Source organism: Otolemur garnettii, unplaced genomic scaffold (assembly GCF_000181295.1).
Source record: "Otolemur garnettii isolate 467f Iridium unplaced genomic scaffold, OtoGar3 scaffold00131, whole genome shotgun sequence".
NCBI lineage: Eukaryota > Metazoa > Chordata > Mammalia > Primates > Galagidae > Otolemur > Otolemur garnettii.
The window spans coordinates 1,761,381-1,771,649 of NW_003852526.1; the positions used below are offsets into that span (position 1 = coordinate 1,761,381).

The following is a 10,269-nucleotide window of genomic DNA, read 5'->3' on the forward strand; positions in this document are numbered from 1 at the left end:
AAGTATTGACGTATAGAGAAAACAGACTTCACTCTGTTTGATAGTTATCTCTTCATGTTACAGAAACATGATATAGAAACGGAATTTCTAGTTTTTATGTCAGGAGCAGTATTTGAAAACATTTACTAATCGAGAAATAAACTTGTATGTGAAAAAAGTGGGACTGGCTGTAAAGAAGCATGATATATTGCTTCGTGATACATCCAACATCACTTTTTAAAATAAGATCTTTATTTCGTGATTTACATTTACACACACATTACATTTTGAGATTTTATGTCACTGATATTTATTATTTCTTATGAAAAGTTAGGATAAGATTCAATTTCTATCAAAGGAAAATCCTTTTGTAAATAATATTCTGGAACAGCCCCTGTGTGGGTTTTCTTCTGTGGAAAATAGCTAAAAAAAAAAAAGTTCTTATTCCATAGGATTGTTATGTTACGTATGTGTCTATTTAGCACATCCAATAATGTCTGCCACGAAGTAAGCAAATATTAACAAAAGATTAGTATAAATGCTAGCGAGGTAGATATGATGATGTATCCACCAAAATTTGTGTTTTCCTTCTGCGGTGTTGAGTTATTACTGTGAAGTGGCTGTCTAGCTAGCTGGGGATTACATTTTCCACCTTTTCTTGTGACTCCGGGGGCTGTGTACTCAGTTGTCTGTGGACGGTGAGTTCCAGTGATATGTACTGCTGTTGCTTCTGGGCCAAGATATTTACAAAGTGTGTAGACGTGCCCTTCTGCCCTCTGCTTTTCCCCATTTGCCAATCATAGGTGGAGGAATTCCCAGACCTTACGAGATGAAGAGACAGAATAAAAGAACCCCGGGTCCTTGAATTATCACAGAGAGGAAACTTGCTTACGTAAGGACAATTAATACCAGAATCAGACTGAGTAAGAAAGAAACTTTCTATGATGTGAAGAGATGAAAGTTTGATAGTTAATTTGTTGTTAGCCATGAAATGTCTTGTAAAATTGGTTTAATAAAATTCATAACATATTTACCACACAAGTTACAGATAAAGTTTTAATTTTTCTATGGGTTGGTTATGATGTATTAATATTCATATATTCTCTAATTGATTCAAACATACATTTTCACTTCATTACGTTATTTCTTCTATATTTTGAAAAAATAACTTCTGCAAAGTTCTTTTATAAGACCCAATTAATTCTGAAGTGGGTTTGGGACTTAAATATTGAAAGACAGGGGGTGCCTTATAAAGCTATTATAATTCAAGATTTATTCTTTTTTTTTTTTTGCAAATGATGGTAATAATAAAAATTTATAATTTAAAAACTAATTAAAAGAAAGAATGTTGTAGTAATTGAGATTCTAGTAATTGTGTGGGTGAGTAAAATTTTGTTTATATAAATTGAACTATCTTTCAATTGACATTTGCCTGAAATGGTATTATCTGTGATTCAGGTTATCATATTAGGAGAAGAGACAATATCATAGCTATTTCTTTTATATAAATATTTGGAACTTGATTTAAAACCCTCTAAATGCCATTCTTAAAAGTAAAATGGATACAATCTAAACTATATAAGTTGTGTTTGTATCAAAAATCTTACTGCCACTATTATTTTTTAACAAAAGTAGAGAAATAATCTGATATAGTTTATGATATTATTTAGATCTTTTGTGGGGGTTCAGGCAGTTGTCAGAGTTCCTGAATCTTAATGTGCCTTTGGCTGAAGAATGATCAGACCCACCAAAGCAAGGCAAAGGTGAAGCAAAGTTTTTTTTTTTTTCTGGAATAATGAAGGTTTATTACAAGAACCACGACAGAAGAGAGGAAGGCTTCTTGCCTGTACCACAGTGGTTACAGCGCCAGCCACGTGTGTGAAGGCTGGCGGGTTCAAACCCAGGGCCAGCTAACCAATGACAACTGCAACAAAACAAAAAAAGATAGGAGAGAGGAAGAAATATTGGCCTTTCCGGGCTTGATTTTCCTGAGACAGAACTCCAGCTCTTTGCCCCCTAGCACATAACCATCTGCTCGGCTGCACTGGCCTGGTCTTGATGCAATGCAGGCAAGCAGCTTGCCCTGCCGGAACTGCTCCTCCAGAAGACTGCTTATTTGTTCTTTTTCCTTTCATCATATTTATTCTGAATTTTTTTGAATTTTGTTTAAAATCTCTTCTTCTTCTGGGGTCAGCTTTTCTCCTTTCTTGCCGCCCAGAGGCAGTGCATAATGGGACTCCTACCACTGTCGGTATGGTGTGCTATTGATACCAGACTTTCAGGTTCTTGGTCTTGGTGATTTGAAGAATAAATCCACAGACCACAGATCAGTGGTAAGACAGAATTTATTTACAGAAAAGAATACAAAAACACTAAAGTTTCTGGTAGGGAGAGAAAACCCAAGTCAGGAGAGAAAAGCTCTCTCTGTTTTTATCTTTCTGTCTCTCTCCATCTAGCGGTATATATAGGTGCATGGCCTTCTATATGAGACCAGGAAATGAATGGACACAGTCTCTTCCCCTGGGGTAGGGGAATGAATGTACTAATGAATGGACATAGTTCCTTCCTCTGGGGCAAGGTGAATGAATGTAATAATGAATGGACACAGTCCATTCACAGAACTGAGGCCTAGGAAACTTACATGAAATTTGCCTAGGCATAGGAAATGGGGGTTCTGTATTTAGTCATAAGTGTAAAGGGGAAGGAGACACCAAGGCGCAGGTGTCTCCCCAGCAGTTGTCTGGTCCCTTTGGCTACTGGAGCCTCCGGTGGGGGTGGGAGGCTCCCCCCTTGCCTAAGCTCCAGCCCGCTGGTTCCCCTGCCGGCTGCCGCCACACCAACACTGCCAAGGCAGAGGCAGCGGGTCCTCCAGCCCAGCTGGGCTGAGCTGGCTGGGGGCCACCTGTCCTGTATCACTGTCAATAAGCACAATGCAGTTCTTCACCAAGATCTTGGTATGAGCCAGCTCATTGGATGCATTGTAGAGAACATCAATGATCCTTGTTTTCCTAGTACAACACTCTGAGCCCCACGAGAAGTTTCCCACGTCCAGCCTCAGGGCACAGTATGTCTTGTTACCTCCCTGAACATGGATGGTAGGTATTCAGCAGGGGCCAATCTTAGTGTTAGCTGCGGGGCGTCCCAATCATACTTCCGCTTGTTGTGGTAGGGCTTTCTCTTGCCCCCGGTCTTGCCTCGCTTGTGCCAGTTGTCCCGAGAGATGCCCATCGCTCGACGCTGGCTGGAAAGAGAAAACGCAAAGAAAAGCTGAAGCAAAGTGTATTGAGGAAAAGAAATACAGATTTAAAAAACAATAACAAGAGATAGGTTTACAGTCAAGTTACATTTGCCATGCTGGCTCATGACTAACACTCTCGGAGGCTTAAGCGGGAGAAGTACTAGAGCTCAGGAGTTTGAGACCAGCCTGAGAAAGAGTGAGACCACTTCCACCTCTATTAAAACTAGAAAAATTAGCAGATGTCATGGTGCGTGCCTAACGTGGGCAACAGAGAGTGAGATTCTGTCTTAAAAAAAAAAAGGAAAAGGAAAAAGAAAAGATACATGCGCTATATGCAATGAACAGGCCCTCTTGTTGTGGTAAAATGGCCTTGGTTATGGCCTGGGTTTCCGTTTTATACCCTCTGGATTGGGCCCACGTCTTGGTTCAGAGGTCACCTGGAACCAGAGTCTTGCTTTCCCTGAAGACCTCCCAGAACCTCTCTGAAAACCTGTGGGGGAAGGGAAGTTGTATCATAATGTAGATTTAAGCCAATGATATAATTAGCTCTAAGGTTGTTCCCAGTCACCCACATCTTGGTTCAGAGGTCACCTGGAACCAGAGTCTTGCTTTCCCTGAAGACCTCCTAGAACCTCTCTGAAAACCCGTGGGGGAGGGGAAGTTGTATCATAATGTAGATTTAAGCTAATGATACGATAATTAGCTCTAAGGTTGTTCCCAGTCACCTTCCACATTTTATACTCTATTGTACCTATGGTACTTGGCCTATGGGCTGAAGAGTCCTCTGCATCCTTTGTGGTTGGCACACTAAATTCTGATTGGTAGATTGGTAGGGAGGTTTCTCTCCTAGGTGTGGACAATCTTTGAGAGCAGGAATAGGTTGGCTAGCCCCAAGAAGGACTGGGGGTCTGCTTTTCCTTTTTCCCCAGGAGAAACAGAATCCTAACTACCTACTTAACATTTTGACTGAAAGTTTACATAAATGAGAATGTATATATATTTCATGTATATACACATAAATATGTCTCAGATATGCTATTTAATCTTCCTTCTGGCCCTCCCTTCAAAATATGGGTATAGAGCTTCTGTTATATTTGCCCAAGTAAACTTCATTAATATACTTTCTCTTTTTTCAAAACTAGCTATGGATTCATACATGATATTAGCCATTCATATGTTGGCAGTACACATGGTATATGTCTGCATGGTTTTGTATTTGTATTTGAAAATGCTCAGGGCTCTTATTCAACATGTTTGGGTGTCATAATTCTTCTTCTTCTTCTTTTTTTTTTTTTGCAGTTTTTTGGCCGTTGCCTGGTTTAAACCCACCACCTCCAGTACATGGGGCCAATGCCCTACTCCTTGGGCCACAGGCGCTGTCCAAGGGTGCCACAATTCTTGTTGACATTTGTTATAGGAAAGTGGAAAATACAAATCTCTGTATTCAAGTATCTTAAAATATTAAAATGATTAAAAAATAATTAACATTTATCTTAAGGGGATAGTAATATGTTTGGTTTGGCACTAAGAATTTTTTAAGATGAGTTTTACTGTACTATTGTGTTGAAAGAGTTAAAGGCTAATGTAGTTTATCCAGGGAAACAGATTTACAACTTTCCTAGTTGGTGTACAAATTTCATTTTTTATTTCAAATTAATATGAGGGTACAAATTTTTAGGTCACATTGTTTTCAATTATAAGGTAAAGTTCAAGTTGTAGTTAAACCCTTCACCCAGTGGACATGCTGAATACCCTCACATTGTGCACAGTAGATGAGATCTTGCCAATTTCTCTCCCTTCTCACCTCCCATTCCCTCCTCTGCTTCTCCCTTGCTAGACTATATTTGTGGTTTATCATTTGTTTGGTGTGTAGTTGTTTACATATTGGTTTCATCTTAGTATTAAGCACATTGGATTTTTCCCATTCTTGAGACACTTTACTAAGAAGAATACATTTCAAATCCATCCAGATAAACATAATAGATGTAAAGTCTCTATTTATTCTTATGACTTAAGAGTACTCCATGGTATACATATGCTACAGTTTGATAATCCACTTATGAGTTGATGGGCATTTGGGTTACTTCTCTGACTTGGCAACTGTGAATTGAGCTTTAATAAACATTCTGGTGCAAATGTCTTTGTGGTAAAATGATTCTTGTTCTTCTGGGTAATGCACTTGTGGGATCAAATAGAATATCAACTTTTAGTTCTTTGAGGATTCTCCATGCTTCTTTCCATAAAGGTTGGATTACTTTTCAATCCTATCAGTAGTGTAGAAGTGTTTCCTTCTCCCCACATCCACATCAGCATCTGAAGATTTGGAACTTTGTGATGTGGGCTAATCTTCCAGGGGGTTAGGTGATATCTCCAAGTGGTTTTTATTTGCATTTCTCTGATGATTAGAGACAATGAGCATTTTTCCATGTGTTTGCTGGTCATTCATCTGTCATCTTCACAGAAGTTTCTGTTCAAGTCCTTTGTCCCTTATAAATGGGGTTGTTTCCTCTTTCCTTAATGATTGAGTTCTCTGTAGATTTTAGTTATTAGTTCTTTGCCAGATTCATAACATGCACAAATCTCCCAACTGAAGGCTGTTTCTTTAGTTGTGGCACTTTTAGCTGTGCAGAAGCTTTTTAGCTTGATCAAATCCCATTTATTTGTTTTTGGTGTTGCTGAACGTGCCAGGGGGTTCTTCTCCGTAAAATCTTTTCCCCAGGCTGATATTGCTAAACATTTTCCCCATGCAATCCTCTAGAATTTCTACTGTTGTGTGTCTTAAATTTAAATCTTTTTTCCAGCCGGAGTCAATTTTTGCCAATGGTGAGAGGTGTGGGTCCAGTTTCAGTCTTCTACATGGGGCTAGCCAGTTCTCTCAGCACCATTTATTAAATAGGGATTCTTTTCCCCAGTGAATGCTTTTATTTGTTTTTTTTCAAAGATCAAATGACAATATGTGGCTGGGTTCATCTCTAGATTCTCTATTCTATTCCATAGATTTATATCTCTATTTTTATACCAATGCCATGCTGTTTTGATCACTATAGACTTGAGTATAATCTGAAGTCTGTTAATGTGATACCTCTAGATTTGTTTTCATCTCTAAAACTTGTACTGGCTATTCAGGTTTTTTTCCTGGTTCCATATGAAATAAAGTACTATTTTTTCAAGTTCTTCAACATATGACATTGGTGCTCTGATGGAGATCACATTGAATCTATAGATTGCTTTGGGTAGAAAGAACATTTTAATGATATTGATTCTTCTCAGCCATGAGCATGGTATATTATTCCATTTGCTAACATCTTCTGCTATTTCTGTTCTCAGAGTTCATATTTCTCTTTATAGAGATATTTCATGTCCTTTGTTAGATATATTCCCAGGTACTTCATTGTCTTTGGAGCTACCATAAAAGGTACAGAGTCTTTGATTTTATTCTTAGTTTGATTGTTATTGGCATATATGAAGTCTGCTGATTTGTGGGCATTGATTTTTGTATCCCAAGATGCTACTACATTCCTTGATGACTTCTAAGAGCTTTGTAGAAGAGCTGAGATTTTCCAGGTATAAGATCATGTCATCTACAAAGAGTGAGAGCTTGACCTCCTCTGTTTCCATTTGAATACCTTTGAACTTCTTCTCTTGCCTGATTTTGACCTCCTGTGTTCCCATTTGAATACCTTTGAACTTCTTGCCTGATTGTGATGGCTAGGACTTCCAGCACTGTGTTGAATAGCAGTGATAACAGTGGGCATCCTGTCCAGTTCTGTTTCTAAGTTGGAATGCTTTCAGTTTTATTCTCTTCAACATGATATTGGCTGTGATTTTGCTGTAGATGGCCTGTATCCTTTTAAGAGTTGTCCTACCAAAGCCTATTTTCTTAAGTGTTCCTTCAAAAAAGGATGCTTAATATTGTCAAAAGCCTTTTCTGCATCAATTTCATTCTCATGTTCATTAAATGAATCTATACTAGAAAAGGATAGCAGCTTTGTAAGTGATTAAGGTAATGTATACTTATTAGATAATATTTTAGAAAATATTAACTATACAAAATGTCCCCCACAAGTCTTTCACTAAACATAACATTTGTTAATAATTTAGATGTTATCCTTCTATTTTACCCTACACATATTTTTTGGGGGGAGGGTTGTGTTGTTATTTGTATCATTTATGCATTTTTGTATCTTCAGTTTCCAGATAACATTGTGTCATACTTTTCCCATTAAAGCTACTACTTCAGAAAGGAACACACATACACAACACACATGGTACATAGGATTAGATATTCTTTTTATATCGTTTTGCCATCTTGCATGCTAATGCTTAGGAAACAGTCTGTGATAAAGAGCATTTATATTCCTTCTCCAACTGTTATTTATAACACATTTTCTTTCAAAAATTATCCTGTTCTCTGGTTCAGAATCTATCTCACCCTTTACCCCTTATCAGATTGCTATAGATGGGCAAGTTTACAAAAGGTTTCCTCATGATTATGTGTCAGACTAACTTCTAACACAAACAAACTTTTGGAGCATTATCTGCGGTGATCATGCCACATCTCCATTGCTCTCTGCTCATTCACACATCCCTCTCTCTGATTGTTCTTTCTCCTTAGGCACCAACTTCCATTCATTTAGTCATTTGGCAAATATGGAGGAAACACTTTTGCCAGGCGCTGTGCTAGACGCTGAACTAATTGATGACTAGGGCACAAGTTTTGACAGTCAAATGCAGTATATTGTGATAAGTGCTTATTGGAATAAGTAGAAGGTATTATGGTAGAAAAAGTAGAGACAGTCTTGTCTTAGGGGCACAAGAAAAGCCTTCTAGAGATCATGGCTTTATCGGCTGCAATACTGGCAATCCAGGCTCTGACTGTCTGGGCAGAAAAGAAAATCTTAGTTGTTATGAAGAATTTCCTCAAATATAATATTGGTAACTCAGGTAGATTCAGAAACATTCCAGAACTGGAAAAAATGTAAGCAGTTAAGAAAGCAGTAACCAATTTCCAGCCAAAGACTAATCTTTAAAATGGGGAAGGGGCTGGGAAAATTCATTTAACTACAGATGCTACCTCAGAAAACTGTCCCATACACAATTCATATGACCTTTTGGGCATAGCAAATTCTTGTGAACATATTGTTCACAGAGATCGGGCAGTTTTGCCCCAAGTGTGGAGCAGTGCTATAGACTATTGTAAATAAAATGGTGGACATTAGGAGAACTTCCTATACATTGCAGAAGAACAGTGGACACAAAGTACTGGAGGCAGGCAGGATCCAGGCTTGGAAAGGGACGATAGAATTTGGCTTTGAATTCAGTAGGCCTTTACCGCAAGATAGCAAAGCATTGGAGTTTAGTAGAATTAACATGCATGGTGCACGTGTATCTAAGGGGAGGAAACCCATGTGGAATCCTTTCTAATATCCTGGGTCAACATGCAGTGTTAAGGAAGCCCATATCATTGGGCAGGGGGATACACTTTAAGAACCATCTACATTGAATATGGTTAGCGATATTCTTTTCTCTCTAAATAAACTTTGCTTACGGATACACTAAGTTTTTTCTCCATCTGTAACTCTTTGAAATAGAGTCCCACACTATAAAGTTATGATAATAGTTTCAGCAAAATTCTGTTTAATGATAAAGTCTCTGAACAAGAAGGAAAACCTAAATGAAAAGGATCGTCTGAGAGACACAAAGTCCCACAGGGAATCTGAGTTTTATTAAATTAGAAGAGTGGCCTGTATCTTACACCAAGCTAAATCCTGGAGAAGCAGCCCCTGTGTCTGAGAGGTAACTGGGGAAGAGCAGGACTCTATGCTCTGTTATTTACATTGGTTTGCGAGCTCTGATAGTAGGTGTTGACTTTGTGGACTCCTGACATACAAGCTTAGGAACTGAGTAAACTTTTGAGATCAATTCTCCCCAAGTTCTATCACAGTAAATAATTTCTACTGATGGTCTTCAAATAAGAATCTGAAAAGCACAAGAAATTCCCATAGACTATTTATCTCAAGTATTTACTTCCTGACTCAAGAATCCCCTTCTATTAAGTAACAGGCAGAGGCCTAGGAATGGCATCTATGGCTGGTATGAGCAGTTTCGTAGTCTTGTAGTCCTTTTGAAGTTCTTTGTGTTACCATTGATTTTATTAAAAAAAAACAATTATTGGATTAATTCATGTTCAACATAAAACATTTGAAGGAGCAAGTTATGTGTTAAGATGCAGGAGAGAGAGATCTATAATTATACAGATATTTTTAATTCATCATTCAGAAAGAGTTATGTGTTTTGAGAGTTTGTATTCTCAAGATTAAAACTCCCCGAGGGAGAGCAGAGTATCCTTACATTTTAAATGGGGGAGCTCTTCCTTTGTATATGAAGTTCTTCAAAGAAGTGAAACAGAATTGAGACTGACCTCAGAGCAAATGGAATTTCCTACCCTTGAGCCTTCACAAGCCAAGATGGTTCCTAGAAAGCTTGTATAATATTTAGAAAAAAGCTAATTCTAAAACTGTGGTTCATTCATACAAAGGAACACCATACTTGCAATTTAGAAAAGAAAAAAAAATAGTTCTGTATTCATTAATATAAGGCAATATTGAAAATGCATAATATACATGTATTAGGTGAAAGCAGAATTAATCTGAAGAACAGAATTATGATGATTTCTGTTTGTCTTGTAAGGGTATAGATAGATGAATGAATGGATAGATATATAGCTCATGTATATACTTGTATATGTAGACGACTTTTTGAGTAAAATGTACAAAAACCTGACAACCAAGAACAGGACTTTTTCTTGGTGGATTGGAAGGGAGAAGTTGGGAAGGCTGCGGAAGATGAGTACTGGGTGGCTGGGTGGGAGCAAGTCTTCATTTTTATTCAATTCACTTTCTTCTAGTTGACATTTTTTACTAGGTATTGTTATGTATTTTTACATTATTAAAACCTACATATCATTCCACATGCCTTCAGAAATGGTACATATTTATATTTTAATACAAAACTTACTTCTTTAGCAAGTGACCATTTTGTTTTGAGAGCTC

General features: G+C 37.7%; 1 pseudogene; it reads right to left on the reverse strand.

Annotated features, from left to right (window-relative positions):
• LOC100947067 overlaps positions 1 to 3,207 on the reverse strand; it is a 34,852-nt pseudogene extending 31,645 nt beyond the window's left edge.
• Between the last annotated feature and the right edge of the window lie 7,062 nt (positions 3,208 to 10,269).